At 31.3% G+C, this 18575-nt stretch overlaps 2 long non-coding RNA genes across 2 annotated transcripts; both read right to left on the minus strand.

Moving 5' to 3' along the window:
* Positions 1–6436: 6436 nt before the first annotated feature.
* LOC123317928 lies at positions 6437–6825 on the minus strand. Its single transcript, XR_006538220.1, has 2 exons — positions 6790–6825; positions 6437–6528 (listed from the first exon to the last, which is right to left on the minus strand). It is a non-coding gene; the product is annotated as an uncharacterized LOC123317928 (long non-coding RNA).
* A 4337-nt stretch (positions 6826–11162) lies between these two features.
* Positions 11163–14473, minus strand: LOC123317927. Its single transcript, XR_006538219.1, has 3 exons — positions 14143–14473; positions 13791–13882; positions 11163–11645 (listed from the first exon to the last, which is right to left on the minus strand). It is a non-coding gene; the product is annotated as an uncharacterized LOC123317927 (long non-coding RNA).
* Between the last annotated feature and the right edge of the window lie 4102 nt (positions 14474–18575).

An 18575-nucleotide genomic window follows, 5' to 3' on the forward strand; every position in this document is an offset into this window, starting at 1 on the left:
TCAATGTAATGTCGCAAAATTACCTTTTGAATCACGATTTTTGCATCCAACAACACAGCACGACTTCACTCTTGCAGACATTTCGCTTCGCCTATTGAATAATTTATTAGAAAATTATGTCAATTCGTAAATTGATAGATAATCAAAAATACATCTGTCGGTCTATAGTTAATTGATTAGTCGTTTGAATATTCGGCGGACATCACGGTCATTCACGAGTGATAACGATCGAAAGCTCATAATACAGTGACACCTAACGATCAAATTTGAAATAATTTTTGTGCTTAGTGTACCATAACAATTGGTGGCGCCACTTCTCACAGTGATCCATCTATATTTTAATTTAATCTATGCTGCCAGTATCCTTGTTTCAGATTCAGTGTGGAGATGTATTTGGCCTTACGCATGTAACGTTTGAATTCTCGCGGTGATTTTGATTTGAACGTCGCAGTTCGAACGCATTCAATATTGCGCCGTATGCGCGAATTTTTTGTTGATTCTCCTTTCCATACTTTTCTTAAACCGTATTCAATCTGAATTTGGTGACTGAGAGAGAAATATCGTAGCGTTGAAGCTTAACGTAAAGAGCTTTTGAAATTTCTACTCTCGTAATTATTCGAGTTTTTTTTTTGTATAACTTGATTAAAACTCAAGAATTTCTATTGTTTCAGGGTTTTTTATTTTGTATACCAGTACATTACTGTAAGAACGCTATATCTATATTGTTGGCTGATACTGGGTGGATTAACTGAACCCTGTTCATTCCACTGGTCTACATTATACGTAAATTTCTATCTGATTGGAGAGAATAAGTACCCCAAGTGGGATCACTTATATATATTATATTTCGTAAATTGTGTAGAATTTGATTGCTACATCAACGCACGTAATTAAGATTTAGGCTCAGAGTTAAGTTATAGAGTCAGGTAGTGTAAGATAAGAATGAGGATTAATAAATTTAGGTAGTAAAGATAGGTTGTAAATATAAAAATATAGGGTTAGCTAATTATTAGGTGATCAGGCATTTTAGCCTGGCGCCCCTTATTTCATTTTAAGATTTATTCCTCTTTGAGGGTAAAGAACCTACCCCTTGTGAGCTAGCTGGTCACCCTTTTGCAAACGGGAATTGTTTTTTCCTCTTCATATTCTTCAATATACCCGTTACAAATTTGGCGCCCAACGTGGGGCCCCTTCATTTCAAATTTTTGATTAATTTTCAGAAATTCTGTGAACCTTGGAGTGTTTTTTTCCATTTTTTTCTAATTTTCAAAGAGGGTACATCTTTGAAGTTGGAATATTTGATTTCATATTTCATTCTATTGAAAAATTGTATAGATTCATTGATTTTAAACATTTTCATAGTTCATAAATTTTATGTCAGATTTAATACGAATCGTTCGAACTCTGACTCATACGATAGGCGAGATAATTTCTTTTGCTTTTTTTTTTGACGCGCCATACGGTACTGATTTGAGATTTCGTTCAGTGGTTAGAATTTCATATTAAAATGACTTCTCTCAAATTTTAAATTTATCGACTTTCATCGACTGAACTTAAATATTTACTGGCAATCAGGGGTGTAACTGATGTGGGAACTGTTAAGTTGATGAGAGAGACTTTGCGTAATCTTTTGAGATTGGAAAAGAAATTTGATTTTTCATTTGATTATCCATTTTTGTTCGAAACAGATAAAGTTGAGTTGAACAAGACACTCGCTGAAATCGATACAATCTTGAATAATTTTGATGGTTCAGATGTTGCTGTTCAGTGGAAGATTGTCACTAAAATAAATTTCGGTTTGGAAAGATTGAATAGAGCGAAACCAATTACAAATGATGACAATAAAAACAAATCGGCTCTGCTCGTGGATATTCTCTCTAAACAAACTACCTTGAACAAAAAAATAAAACAGCATAGTCGATAACTTAATAAAACAGCATAGTCGATAACTTTTATTATCGGAAAATGCTTTAGATATCGGTATGTCTCAGATTGTTATTTCTAGTAGCAATTCGGAAATTACTTCATCCGATTCGGAAGCTGATTGCGATATTGCAGTTGGTAATGCCTCACATTCCTCTGCTGTGCCTAATTCACCCAACCCACATAGCATGGTATATTTGTCAAATATTTATGAAATATTTGTACGCAAGGTTTTGAATATTTAATAAATCTTTCGTTGAAATATTCATGAAATAAAGTTATGTCCGACTTTTTCTCACATTGAAATATTTCATATAGATTTTTGAAATATTTTCTACAACATTATGTGAAATCTCTCCTAAAGATCATAGTAATATTACATGGAATATTTACGCAAGATTTCTTCTAATTGAAAGAAATGTTTCATGAAATCTTCAGAAGAGGTTTTCGAAATCTTCCAACGAGGGGCTCTGAAATGTTACGAAATATATTTCTGCGATGTTTGTGTGAAGTTGCTGGAATCTTTCTAGAAATATTTTTGTAAGATTTATATGCAATAATAGTAAATATTTCCATAAAAATTTGGGAAATGTTTTGAATTATATTAAGCGTTATCTGCATTTCTGCAATAATATGCAAAAAAATATCTTGCGAATTCTCTGAACAACATTTCGCCAGGGTAGCTGAATAACTTCATAAAATTCATGTTCCCGAAGAATTGAGCAATACTTTGAACACATATCTTCAAAGTAATACCAAATTTTTGAGAATTTGTATTTTATGAAGTCCCTTGCTAAATATTGTTCAAAGATCTCGTAAGATATTTTTTTGAGGAACATTATATTTATATATATATAAGGTTTTCCTGAAATAGTATACCAAGGTTATATTTGTATTGAATAGAACAAAATCAGTCAAAAGAATTTATTCATTTTCCATTAACTACATTAAAATATGTATCAATGAAACCTTTATCTTCGTCATCAGGATCTGCAGATAATTGAAACGGAAATTGTCGTTGGGTACTGGCATTCCTGGAATAAATATATTTTTATGATTTTTCAGAAACAGAAAGTTTCATATTTTGTCAATTCAGGGTGATGAAAGTTCTTCTATGAAGAATTGTGCAAAATTGGAGGAAAAATAATAAATATGTACTTTTCAGAAAATTAATTCAGCAGCAGTAAATACGGGGTCTTTATTAAAGATTGTTGCTTAGAATTTGGCTTCGAATGATGCTCCTTACTAGAGGGGTTTGAACTGAATAACATCATAGAATTTCGAAATTGACGCCAACTGATGTAAAAATTATTTATAAAGCACCTGTCAGTACAAGATGATACTACATTGGTGGTATGGAATATTTATAGTACTGAAAAGATACACTTTACTGAAATATATTTTCTTCAACTTGTCAAATTCCTGATCGGTGTGATTTTTGCTATTAGAACAAATGATGGTAACAGAAGATTATATAGTGCAAGTCTCTAACTTTGAACAAATTCAGTATACCGAAGGCAGTTTTTTTTGTAAATATGCCCGGACAGAGCGATCAGAGGTTTAAGTTGCGCACAATTGTGATTTTTTTATGACTACTCTAAAGTTACACATACGCATCCAAATATTAAGTTTTTATTTAATATTCTTTTGTTCGATCTTTCAACAAACGTTGTGACCCACAGAATGACAAACTAATGAATATTCTCGTTAATCTTCGCTGCTACTCTCATTAATCATTTTTATTCAACTTTTTATTTGACAGAAAATGATTATCAAGAACCTCGTGACATTCAATTTTTGAAATAACCGAGTTATTTCTTCGAGTTGAATCAGATTCCCTCGTTTTCGAATTAGTCGATGTTTGTTGAATATCTTTTCAACGACAAGAAATAAGACTTTGATATTTGGTACATTCAGAAATGGACATAAAAAATCGAGAGGATAACCACTATGTGAAAAATGTATTATACATTGATTTCGGAAATCAAGATGATTTCGACGATGATTTCGGTATTTCGAATGATGATTTCGGGATTTCGAATGATGATTTCGGTCTTCAAAAGTACATCGATTTCGGAAGTGGTTACCCCCTCGGAAAAAATCAAAAAAATTTCGATAATGTATCAAATTACAGTATCATATTCCTTTACTTAAGAAAGCGCCATTTAAAAATACTAATTCAACCTGTGCTAGTATATTTACAACAAAAAAACTGCCTTTTTTCACAGAATTTGTTTGAAGTTAGACTCTCACACTCTATAAAGTGAAGTCATTATTCACAAAACAATAAAAGCCCTAAAAAAATTCACATCACGAGAACAATTTTAGTGCAGATTCTATTTTGAAAGCAACTTGCACAGCAAGTAGTCGTGAAAAGAACCACAAAATTCATTCTATTCTGAGGGTGAACTGAAGAAAAGCAGAAAATCTCAGGATATGAAAAAATTATAAAACTCACTTTTTATTCCGTCCACCATCTGAATTCATCCAACCATATCCGTATGGGTAACACTGAATTATTTCGGCATCTATCGCTTCTTCATATTTTGTCCTTACACCAAAAGCTACTGCAAAACATTCAAAGTATGAAGTATGATACCAACTTCAATCAAATGATATAATTTGCATAAAAGGGTAAACAAATAACAAAAAATAAAAATACGAGTAGAAATCCGTAAAACATGGAATTCATTAGCTCCCAATCACATGTTAAACTAGATATTATAAAAAGAATAAAGATTAATTCGAAAATTCCATTGAATAGATTCAACCTCTCGTTTAACCTGGTTGTGGTAAGGTAGGACCTAGGGTGAAACAGTTGAATTGTGCTGAAAAATAATAAAAATGAACATATACAAATATTTCTGTGACATTATAGCACAAATGGATAGATTTAATAACACGTGCTAGTAGATTGAAAACGTTAAAGAGGAAATAAGTTACTTACCAAGAATCAAGTGGTAATCAAACTGGAATTTATTTCGTTCCATATCAATACACACTTTAGTTTCACACAAACACACAAAACGATCGAGACAACGCGCAAACGACAAAATCAAAATGGCACCAATGAATGCTTCCTTGTTCGGCTTGCGCTTCTTCTAATGAAACCCAAATCTCACGTACTGCCGTTTCTCGTTTCTGCACTAAGCAGGTGGCTAGAGTGGCTAGTGATCAGCGTTGCCGGGTCCAGAAATTTTATTCCCCAGTATACGGTATCCAGAGTAGAGTAAATCTTTACTATGTTGAATTACCTAGATTCTTGATTTTCATTTTTATCAAGCCTTGTGAAAAACGGATAGAGATATAGAGAATATCGACTTCTGAAAGTAGTACTTGTTAAGTTCATTTGTATCCAAGGAATAAAATTATTTATTTTAAGTCAGTTCCTAAGACAATATGATTAAAAATAATTCATCTACTTCACAAATTATTTATTAGGTACTTATAATGATTGAATGCCGGTTATACAGTTACAGATAAAAGCTGAATCCAACGTTGAACCCAATTCAACTGACTGCCTGACAATGACAAAATAGAACTGAACTGTCCAAAATTACAATGGATTCAACTTTGAACTAGGTTTGAACCTGAACTGTAGAATGTAAAACCGTGGCTTAGAGTAATTGAAGATAGTGTAATATATGAAATAGAACAGATTTCTGGACATCGGAAAATAAATCTTAGGAAAATTTCTCCAACCTGGCATCGCTGCTGATTCTATCGAGGGGGACTTGGAATGCCGCGTCGACGCACACTAGTATAGTCGAGAGAAGAGCGCGTTATTTGAAAGTTAATTAGGATACGACGAAAATTTTAAGATGAATTTAATATACATAAAGGGGTAGTAGGTGAATGTAATTGAGTATCTCCGAAGTAATTCAAGGGATAAAATGAAATATAAATTAATGCTACTCTATGCAATATAGTTTCAATAGAAAATCTACAGACGAAATTATAAATTGTTGAAGAAACAAGGTATAGACTATAACGTCAAATATATTCATACAGATAGATATTTTGTTGTTGTTATTTGCTCTTTCGAAGTACTAAAATGACTACCCAGTGCGAAAAGAATTATAGCATATTCACACATTAAAAAGACAGTAACTTCAGACAAGAGGGATGCTAACGACAAAACATTAAATAAAAAGTCAGTAGAATATTTCACGGATATAACATATAACCCAAAATATTCCGCACAAAAATCCGGAGATGTGTTGAAATATTCCTGCAGTATTTCTTATATATTTATTATATATTAATATATGAATTCTTATATGGAAAAATTTCAGTGAAATCAAAATATCATTTCCTGAAATATTTCATGAAATATTAACAATTTATTTGGGCTTCCACTTCATCTTTCAGAAATATTGCAAAGAAATATTCTGGAGCGATTCTGAAATCTTTATTGTAGTATTACTTGAAACGTTAATGAAATGTTCAGTTGCATTATAGGTACTGTTATGGTTTCAAAATTATGATGTATGTTCAGATACATAATCCTTACCAGTTTTTTCTGTGAGGAATTATAATTTCTGAGATTCAAAATTCCATAGTTTCTATTTACTTTATTTCAATCAGGTATGTCAAGGTAAAGAGCTGAAATGAAAGATTTAAAGAAAATTTGTTGTAATTATTCTGTGACTAATTTAAATCAGTGATATGAAAAAAATCAAGATAGGATAAAAAAAAAATTGAAGGAAAAAAACCGGGGAAACGGGAGAGTTTTTTGTTTTTGGGGAGTTGCAAGTAAAGAAGATTGTTATGAGAAGTTATGAAAGAAAATTGTGAATTCTGAAGAAGTAAACCTGAAGCAAACTTGAAATAAAAGCACATTAAAAGTTGATTAGAGGAAATTACCTTTATATAACAGAAAAACATTAAAATTTTCACCGAGGATACAACTTGTTATGGTCATCATACCTTTATTCAAGATCAAGATATCATAAACATTGAATTCAAGGAATCATCGTAAGTTTGGACATCAAGAGATAACCACATCGACGAAGGAAGCAGAGACAGCTGATTAACCAAAGATTAACCGAAGAAAGAATAACATAACCTTACAAATCAAGAGAGAATTGAAATAGAACCATAGATAGCTGATAGAGCATAGTGATTGATAAAATGAAATAAGGACTGTAGCATAGAATTGTGAGTTGAATGAAAATTATTTTTTAAAACCGTATATAGAATATAATAAGAATTTTTTAGATGGGTTAGATAGGAATCATTGATTTAATTTTAAAATTTGTTATTTGGAGAATTAATTAATAAATTGTTAATTTTTTTAAATCTTTCAAAATTACATACTCGGACCTACCCTGAGACAATTCAAAATTCATCAAAATTTATAATATTCAACGCGGCGCATCAAAACAGTACTTTGGAAGACAAAATATTTCATACATATTAGCGATCTTTATACAAATTATTGGCCAGCCAATCTTTCAAAGAGCATTCAGTAAGATTTCGGGAATGAAAATTGATATAATTTTTACACTTTCAGCTTTTCATCGAAAATCCTCCACTGAAATATTACTTTAAGGCTTTTTTCAATGTATTATGTAGACGAATTAGAAATATTTAGTTTATATTCCTGCAAATATTTTTTGAAAAATTTAAGAAATATTCCTCAAAAATATTCTGATTTCTATGGATATTCATTTTCCTGAAATATTGCAAAATCTGTCATAAAAATTTCGTAGAATATTTCATGAAATATTAATGAATCTTATGAAGTCATATTTCATGAAAGATTTATTACATATCATGGAAATATTCTGCCAATCTTGCGAAAATTTCTTGCCGTAAATATTCTCGAAACCTTTCATAAATATTTCAATGAAATCTTTCTTGAAAATATCTTGAAATTTTTCACTGCAATATTCCATGCTGTGTGGGAAAGTAAAAAAAAAAAAATACCGGTTTCTCAGTGGAACTTGAAATTTTCCGGAAAAAAGGATTACCTTTCTTTGAGCTCATTTTTAGAACGTGTCGAAGACTTAAGAGTGGCTAGAAATGCTACCCATGATGATATATTTAATTCGGCCATAGATTTGTTTTCCGGAAAGGCTCTTGTATGGTATCGAGCAACTGGAAGTCGCGTCAAAGGTTGGTTCTCTCTGGTTGCTTCGTTGCGTGAGGAGTTTCAGCCCCCTGATTACAATGATCGCCTTTTCCAGGAAATAAAAAAACCAACACTGTCACCTGATGAAACTATCGGTATGTATATCGCCGTAATGACGAATTTATTCAACCGTCTCACCATGCCTGTATCGGAGCCACTACACCTCAGAATTTTGTTGAAGAATACAGCTCCATTTCACCAAACTCAACTAGGTCTTATGGAAATTAAGTCTATAGAAGAACTTTTGAAGTATGGCAGGATGCTAGAATCTTGTAAGTATTCTGTCGAATCGTTTAAACCTTCTCCATCGAGAAGGGTTACAAACTTATTGGAGCCTGATTTGGCCGCTGAAGAGATTGGGTCTTCTGAAACTAACTCGTCAATTCTGTAAGTCTTGAAATTAAGTGTTTCAATTGTGGTCTGCGTGGTCATAAGGTCAACGCTTGTAAGGAACCAAAGAGAAAGAAATGTTATAGATGTAACAAAACGGATTACACTGTTTTAATTTGTCCTTCGTGTTCGAAAAATGTTCGAAAAATAAGAATTTTTTAGATAGGTTAGATAGGAATCATTGATTTAATTTTAAAATTTGTTATTTGGAGAATTAATCAATAAATTGTTAATTTTTTTTAAATCTTTCAAAATTACATACTCGGACCTACCCTGAGACAATTCAAAATTCATCAAAATTTATAATAATCAACGCGGCGCATCAAAACAATTTGGCGACCAACGAGTTGGGCATTTTGAAAGATATTTTTTTTTAATTATCACTTTATCTGAAAATTCAACTTTCTAAATTTAAAATTCTTTAATTTATCCAAATGATGACTCGTAGTAAATCGATTATGACTGAGAGTGAGGAAGAGGTATCTGAACAAGTACAACAAAAATCTATTGGGGATAACAATGATGAAGACCAAAATACAACTACATTGGAACAAATCATGAAATTTTTACAAGTACAAAAATCAGATTTGGCCAAAGATTTTAATTCAATTAAAACTGAAATTAGAGAATATAAGCAAGAAATACGAAATGATTTGGAACAATCGATAGAAAATGTTAAACAAAATCTAATTTTATACACCGATAAAGCAATACAGGAAGTTAGACAAGAATGTATGAACAAAATTGAGAAAGAAGCGGAAAATATCTCAATCAATTTTAGGCCTGCAATAGAAATTATGAATAAAACAGTTTGTAATAACAGAGAACAAATTAAAATACTTCATTCAGAATATCAAAATTTACAAAATTCAAGTAATACCAGTTCAATGTTGTTTCAAAATTATCAAAATTTAGAGTTTAAGTTTGATGGTAATCACAAAAACTTGAATCCAAATTCATATTTAGAAAAATTGAAAAACATTTCTCAAAATTGGCAAGTGATTAAAAATGTAATAGATAAAACTATGATAGGAGAGGCAAATTTGTGGTGGTCCATTCAATCAGAAGAATTTGAAAATTTTGAAGAATTTGAAAAAAATTTCTTATCATTTTATTGGAGTGCTTCTGTCCAATCAGAAATTAAAAAAATTATTAGTAACTGGAAAATATCGTGAACATTTTAAAGATAGTTACGTTGAATATACTCTGAAAATATATCAAAATGCACGATACCTAAGCCCTAAATTAACAGAGTATGAGAAATCATTACCCGGAACAAATTTGTCAACATATTATGATTACAGAGATACTTACTTTAAAGGAATTGATTAAATATCTGCAACGAGTACAAGGCATATTGAATAGTAATAATAGAACTAATCCAAATGAATATCAGAGAAATTATATATCTGATGATCCAAGCAAATACCATCAGAATTACCAAAATGGACAATATAATCGATATAATAGACAGGAAAATCAATATAATAATAACCGTTGGAATAATAATCATAAAGCAAATCAGAATAGATCAGACTTATAACCATACTAACAGACAAAATACATATAGACAAAATTCTAACCGATATAGAGAAAACGTAGACACGACAGAAAAACCAAAAACCGGAACATATAAAACAGATCCAGACAGAATAACACTTCATGCTGGACAGGATTTTCAAATACATGCCTCGGACAATTAAAAACTGCTTACGCTCATCCTAGAGAATTTATAACGTTAGATGATGAGACTGAACCGATAGAAAAAACCACACTTTTATATTTAAATTGTAACTGTAATAATGTAAAATTTCAAATGTTGAATGACACAGGAAGTGAGGTGAATCTGATTAATGAGACTATAATTAAAAAAATACCAAATTACCAACAATCAATGATGAAAATACCACAAATCAAGATGATAGGATATACCAATAAAAAATTAGCTCAAAATAATAGAATTATACATTTAAAAATTCAAATCGGTGACCAAAATTTCAATATAGAATTTGTGGTGGTTGAAGACATGATATACGAGGCTATTCTAGGCATTGAAACCATGCATAATTTAGAATTAGTATTTGATATATCAAACAAGAAGGTTTTCCGACATGGCAAATTATTAACAGAAATGATAGATTCAATAGATAATACAGTTGAAAATAATACCTATAATCATGATAAGAAAATAACTAATAATATTTCATTCAATGATCCTATTATGGAAGCTATTCAAGTAAAGCCCATAGAGGATACAATTATATATGAATCTCCTATGAAGAATCCTCATAAAAGAATTGATTATTTTGAAGTCATAAACTTAAATGAAAATTATAATTGTGATAATTTTGCCAATGACGGAAGTAGTGATATACCAAATTATTTGAAAAATGAAGAGAGAATACCTCAGTATGATTTGTCTTTAAAAGAAACCTTTACAAATTATAATAAAGAACAAGACATTAATGATTCAAATATTGAAAAGAAAGTTTCTACTTTTAATAATAGATTATGCCAAAATGAAGATAATAGATACCTTGAACGTGATAAAGAAGTGACATATATAGATAAACTGAAGATAATTAAAAGACAAATGATATGCAAAGAGGAACATAAAAATTTATTATTCAATAATATATTAAAATTTCAAAATTTATTCAACAACGAAAACAGAATTGCTAAGAATTATGTGCATAAAATTGAGATTTTTAATATACAAAATTTTAAAAGTAGAAACTATCCTATTCCATATTGCTACAGGGAGCAAGTTAAATTTGAGTTAGAAAAGCTTCAACAAAAGGGAATTATAGTTAAAAGCAAAACATGTTATATAAATCCTATAGTAATTGTTAAAAAAAATCAGGTGACATTAGAATTTGTTTAGACGCTAGAAATTTGAATCAATATACGAAACCCCAATATGAAACCCCCATAAATATGAATCATGTTTTTGGCAGAATAACACATGCAAAATATTTTACTAAATTAGATCTTTTACATAGTTTTTGGTTGATCCCTCTTCATAAGGAATCACAACAATATACCGGATTCATGATAGATGGACAAGTTTATCAATTCTTGGTTGTACCATTTGGACTCCAATCAGCTTGTTCTAGTTCAGTTAAAGCTCTGAATAGTATACTAGACAAATTTGATCAATTTTGTATACATTACATAGATGATATTCTTATTTTTTCTGAAACAGAAGAGGATCATGTTAAACATGTGTCTATTATTTTAGAGAATTTAGAAAGAGAGGGTTTGAAATTGAACATAGATAAAATAGAGCTCTTTGTAGATAAAATTAAATATTTAGGGTTTGAAATTAATAGAGAAGGGGTATGTATGGATGAGGATAGAATTGAAGCCATAAAAAATTTACCTAGACCCACTAATATTAAAAGTTTGAGAGGTTTTTTAGGAACCATAAATTATTACAAAAGACTAATACCAGACATATCACAACACGAAATCATGTTGTTAAATATATTAAAGAAAAATTCACAATGGAAATGGATAGAACAGCACGAGACTTCATTCAATGAAATTAAAAATATATTTTTCCATAATTTGAAAATTTCTCATCCAGATTACAATTTGAAATTTATCATAAAAACTGATGCTTCAATAGACCGTTTGGCAGGAGTTTTAATACAGATACAAAACGGTGTAGAAGTTCCCATAAGTTTTATTTTTCGTATAACAAAAACATATGAAAGGGGTTATAGCATATCAGAACTTGAGTTTTGTGCAATTATATTTGCAATATCAAAATTTAGATTTTATATATTGGGAAAAAAATTTACAGTTCAAACTGATCACTCAGCTTTAGTTCATATTATGAAGAATAGATTTGGTAATTCCAGAGTACATAGATGGATATTGTTATTGATGGAGTATGATTTCGACATAGAATATATTCCAGGAAAGAATAATATCATAGCTGATTTTCTGAGTAGGCAGACCCAAAATAAGAAAATAATTAAGAATTATCAGATTGGTTTAAACATTTTAATGAATGACAGGGGAATTTTTTCGAGTGAGTTAGTAAAGTTAGATCAACAAAATTTGGATTCAAAATTAAAACAAAAATCAAAATTTAAAAAGGGGTATTATGTTCAGCAATTAAAAGAAAAAGAATTATATATCATCACAAATGATTTGAGTTTTAAAATTCTAACGGAATTACATGAAAAGTTTGGTCACATAGGTGCGAGGAAATTGTGGATTATATTCAGAGAAAACTATTTAAGTGAAAAAGATTATAAATCAGCTAAGCATGTCACAAGAATATGTCATATATGCCAACTTGCTAAAACAAAAAATTATTTCAATCAAAATGAACCAAAAAGTATAATTTCTCACCAACCTCTTCAGATAGTGTCTATGGATATTTTAAGTGACTTGGTAATTTCTAGATATGGTAATAAACATTTGTTGGTAATAGTAGACCATTTCACTAAATATCTAAAATGCTATTCGTGTAAACGTATTAATGAAAAAGTTCTTAAAAGCAAACTCATTAATTATTTTCAAATAGTGGGAAAACCTGGAAAATGTATATTAGATAATGCTACTTATTTTAGATCTAAGAAATTCATTAATTTTATGCAACACAAGAAAATTGAATTATCATTTACCAGTATAAGACATCCAAATAGTAATCCATGTGAACGATACATACAAGAGATAATTAAGTTCATGCGAATAGCATGTTACAATAAACAGAATTTATGGGAAGATGAATTAGAAAATATTGAATTTTATATCAATCATGTTCCTAACAATATTACAGAACGAAGCCCAATTAAATTAATGTATAATATAGAACCAGAAAGACCATGGAAAATTGCAGATATTATCAATTACAATAATATTCTTAGTAAGGTCAATAATCGAATATATATCAATGCCAGAAAATATATCAAAAAACAAAAATTCAAAATTAGAAAACAAATTACTTTTAAAAAAGGAGATTTAGTCATAGTAAAAGCATTAAGAAAAACTGATCGACGTAAACAACAAACAGCAAAATTGATGTTACCATTTCAAGGACCATTCGTTATTTTAAACGATAATGGTTTGAACAGTTATGAGTTGGGATATCCAGAATCTAAATTGAAGGAAGGAATTTTTCATATTTCTCAAATTTATGAGTATCAATCCCAGAAAATGATAAATCAATGTATTTGTATTTCATCTTCAAAATTATGTAGGTATGAAAGAAAACAAAAGACTGCAAATTTCCCAATTTACAATTAGGAGAATTTTCAGTATTTTGTTTTGGAGAATTTGTTATGGTTTCAAAATTATGATGTATGTTCAGATACATAATCCTTACCAGTTTTTTCTGTGAGGAATTATAATTTCTGAGATTCAAAATTCCACAGTTTCTATTTACTTTATTTCAATCAGGTATGTCAAGGTAAAGAGCTGAAATGAAAGATTTAAAGAAAATTTGTTGTAATTATTCTGTGACTAATTTAAATTAGTGATATGGAAAAAATCAAGATAGGATAAAAAAAAATTGAAGGAAAAAAACCGGGGAAACGGGAGAGTTTTTTGTTTTTGGGGAGTTGCAAGAAAAAAAGATTGTTATGAGAAGTTATGAAAGAAAATTGTGAATTCTGAAGAAGTAAACCTGAAGCAAACTTGAAATAAAAGCACATTAAAAGTTGATTACAGGAAATTACCTTTATATAACAGAAAAACATTAAAATTTTCACCGAAGATACAACTTGTTATGGTCATCATACCTTTATTCAAGATCAAGATATCATAAACATTGAATTCAAGGAATCATCGTAAGTTTGGACATCAAGAGATAACCACATCGACGAAGGAAGCAGAGACAGCTGATTAAACAAAGATTAACCGAAGAAAGAATAACATAACCTTACAAATCAAGAGAGAATTGAAATAGAACCATAGATAGCTGATAGAGCATAGTGATTGATAAAATGAAATAAGGACTGTAGCATAGAATTGTGAGTTGAATGAAAATTATTTTTTAAAACCGTATATAGAATATAATAAGAATTTTTTAGATGGGTTAGATAGGAATCATTGATTTAATTTTAAAATTTGTTATTTGGAGAATTAATTAATAAATTGTTAATTTTTTTAAATCTTTCAAAATTACATACTCGGACCTACCCTGAGACAATTCAAAATTCATCAAAATTTATAATATTCAACGCGGCGCATCAAAACAGTACTTTGGAAGACAAAATATTTCATACATATTAGCGATCTTTATACAAATTATTGGCCAGCCAATCTTTCAAAGAGCATTCAGTAAGATTTCGGGAATGAAAATTGATATAATTTTTACACTTTCAGCTTTTCATCGAAAATCCTCCACTGAAATATTACTTTAAGGCTTTTTTCAATGTATTATGTAGACGAATTAGAAATATTTAGTTTATATTCCTGCAAATATTTTTTGAAAAATTTAAGAAATATTCCTCAAAAATATTCTGATTTCTATGGATATTCATTTTCCTGAAATATTGCAAAATCTATCATAAAAATTTCGTAGAATATTTCATGAAATATTAATGAATCTTATGAAGTCATATTTCATGAAAGATTTATTACATATCATGGAAATATTCTGCCAATCTTGCGAAAATTTCTTGCCGTAAATATTCTCGAAACCTTTCATAAATATTTCAATGAAATCTTTCTTGAAAATATTTTGAAATTTTTCACTGCAATATTCCATGCTGTGTGGGAAAGTAAAAAAAAAAAATACCGGTTTCTCAGTGGAACTTGAAATTTTCCGGAAAAAAGGATTACCTTTCTTTGAGCGCATTTTTAGAACGTGTCGAAGACTTAAGAGTGGCTAGAAATGCTACCCATGATGATATATTTAATTCGGCCATAGATTTGTTTTCCGGAAAGGCTCTTGTATGGTATCGAGCAACTGGAAGTCGCGTCAAAGGTTGGTTCTCTCTGGTTGCTTCGTTGCGTGAGGAGTTTCAGCCCCCTGATTACAATGATCGCCTTTTCCAGGAAATAAAAAAACCAACACTGTCACCTGATGAAACTATCGGTATGTATATCGCCGTAATGACGAATTTATTCAACCGTCTCACCATGCCTGTATCGGAGCCACTACACCTCAGAATTTTGTTGAAGAATACAGCTCCATTTCACCAAACTCAACTAGGTCTTATGGAAATTAAGTCTATAGAAGAACTTTTGAAGTATGGCAGGATGCTAGAATCTTGTAAGTATTCTGTCGAATCGTTTAAACCTTCTCCATCGAGAAGGGTTACAAACTTATTGGAGCCTGATTTGGCCGCTGAAGAGATTGGGTCTTCTGAAACTAACTCGTCAATTCTGTAAGTCTTGAAATTAAGTGTTTCAATTGTGGTCTACGTGGTCATAAGGTCAACGCTTGTAAGGAACCAAAGAGAAAGAAATGTTATAGATGTAACAAAACGGATTACACTGTTTTAATTTGTCCTTCGTGTTCGAAAAATACCTCTCGGTATTTGGGAAACTCAAGTCGGGAACATTAGGTGGTCGACTAGATGTTGCTCGGATAAGAATTCTCAGATGGGAGAATTCGCTCCAGTTTTAAATTATATATTGGAAAGTGTAAGTCAAGAAGATATGCAGGTTTCCATATACGATATTAAGTTATAGGGCATATTAGACTCAGGTGCATCATCTACTATTGTAGGAGGCCCTGGTTGGGAAATATTGAAAAGGCTTAATTTATCACTTCGTCCAGCTTCACGATCACATTGTACGGGTGCTAATGGAGATTAGTGTTCAATATTCGGTTACATTTCAGTTCCTATCGAAGTTTGTGAACGAATAGCATTGATTGATGTTTTAGTTGTGCCTTTTTTGTCTCATAATCTTATTCTCGGAGCTGACTTTTGGCAGAAAATCGGTATAGTACCTAATCTTAGATCGAAAAATTTTTCATCGGATGTGTCTTCGATAGATGAAACGGCACAGACAGAATTGACCATAGAAGTCATATTATATATTATTACTCTAGAATGCTAATCCAGTAGTAAGAAATACGGCGAAAAATTAACAGTGGTCGTTAATACGAATGCGCATCCTTAGTTTATTTTCTAGTAGAACGTTGCCGAGTTTCTGAATATTCTGTCGATCGAATCTTATGAAGTGGGGGCAATTCATGTAACGAAGGTATGTCGGACAACAACGCGTTTTCTTTCAGTCATTTCGATTGAAAAAAGAAGGACAGAAAAAGCTCACAATGAAACAGGCTGTGAACAGTCAACAGGAGAAGAAAAAGATATCTGAATCAGACGATGATTTAGATATCTTCACGGAAAAAATTTTCAACAACATAATGTTGAAAATTGAGAGGGAAATGGAGAAAAAACTCCGAGCATTATTTAGTAAACTAAATTCGGATGGACCTTACGGATATTAGGAAGAAATCCCTCAAGATAATCTCGTGGAACATAAACGGGATCAACACTCGGAAAGCCGAGATAGAACAAATAATATCAGAAAGACAACCTGATATTATAGCCCTACAGGAAACAAGAATAAACCGGAACAGAAGACTGAATTTCATGAATTATGAAACATATAGATGTGACAGAATTACAAACACCGGACGAGGAGTAGCAATATTGGTGAGAACAGATCTGAAACACTACTTTAAAAGTAGATCCGACGAAACACAAGGAAAAACAGAAAAAGTGAGGATTGTTGCCGAATTAAATCGGCAAAGAGTCGAAATAACCTCGGCGTCTAAGCCACCACAAAACAATCTATTGGAAGAAGAGATGAACAACATGTCGGAAGGATCAAACCCGAAAATCTCCATCGGAGATTTCAACTGTAAATCCCCATTATGGAATAGCATAACAGAGAATAGAAATGGCAAAAAACTCAAGGATTTCGCCGAAAAACAAAAAGCCATAGTTATTGGACCAGAGCTACCGACATATCTTGCTTTTGGAAGAGGAATACCAGATGTAATAGATATCGCGATATTGAAAAATATAACTCAAGAATTCTCGATTGAAACTTTGGAAGATGGAACCTCAAACCACAATCCCGTGGAATTGACAATTGGAGAAGAACCAACAGAAAAACTGCTGGAAATAAGAGAATATACCAATTGGACTAAATACAGCCATTTAATACAATCGGAAATAACAGAAATTCCAACAATAAGCACTCCAGACGATCTGCAATGTGCGGTTGATAAACTGGAAGAGATTATATTGAAAGCTTACGAAAAAAGCACGAGAAGAGTGAAGAGACCAGCACCAAGTCATCCGCATGGCGATAGGCCTAAAGAAGTAAAAGATCTTATACAAGAAAATCGAAGACTCAGAAGAATATATAGGATGAACAAAAATGATCTAAATAGAAGGAACCTCAACCGACATAGCCAAGTTCTGAAAAATGCCCTGAAAGATCTAAGAACATGCAGATGGAACAAAAGGGTTCAAGAACTGAATACAATCGATCATTCTGCAATGAGAATGCAAAAAAGCCTACGAGGAGAAAAAACTAAAATTCCAGCCCTACACGGAGAAAGGGGAATGGCGTATACTAATACTGATAAGGCAGATGCATTGGCGGACTCGATCGAACGAGAATCGAGAATAAATTACAGGATAGACGACTATAATGAAGATTTGGAAGAACTGGTTGAAGAAATGGATGAATTACCAGCGACTGCTGAAATAGACAAGCCAACATCGCCAAATGAAATCAGGGAAATAATTAGAAGTTTGAAGAAGAGGAAAGCTCCCGGAAGCGATAAAATAACGAATGTCATGTTAAAGAAATTACCTAGAAAAGGTATAGCCGCTCTAACAAATATCGCGAATAGAATTATGAGGACAGAACACTACCCAGAAAAATGGAAAACAGCAGAAGTCATAGTATTCAATAAATCATTCAAAGAGAAGAAGTTTCCACAAAACTACAGACCGATAAGTCTACTGTCGGCGTTAGGAAAAGTAGTAGAAAGAATTATCGCCACGAGGCTAAATGAGGAAACCGAAAATCTGGAACTAATACCACCAGAACAGTTCGGATTCAGAATAGAGCATTCAACAGAACAACAATTATTAAGGCTCACAGAGTACATAACAGAGGGATTCCAAAA

Source organism: Coccinella septempunctata, chromosome 7 (assembly GCF_907165205.1).
Source record: "Coccinella septempunctata chromosome 7, icCocSept1.1, whole genome shotgun sequence".
In the NCBI taxonomy this organism is placed as follows: domain Eukaryota; kingdom Metazoa; phylum Arthropoda; class Insecta; order Coleoptera; family Coccinellidae; genus Coccinella; species Coccinella septempunctata.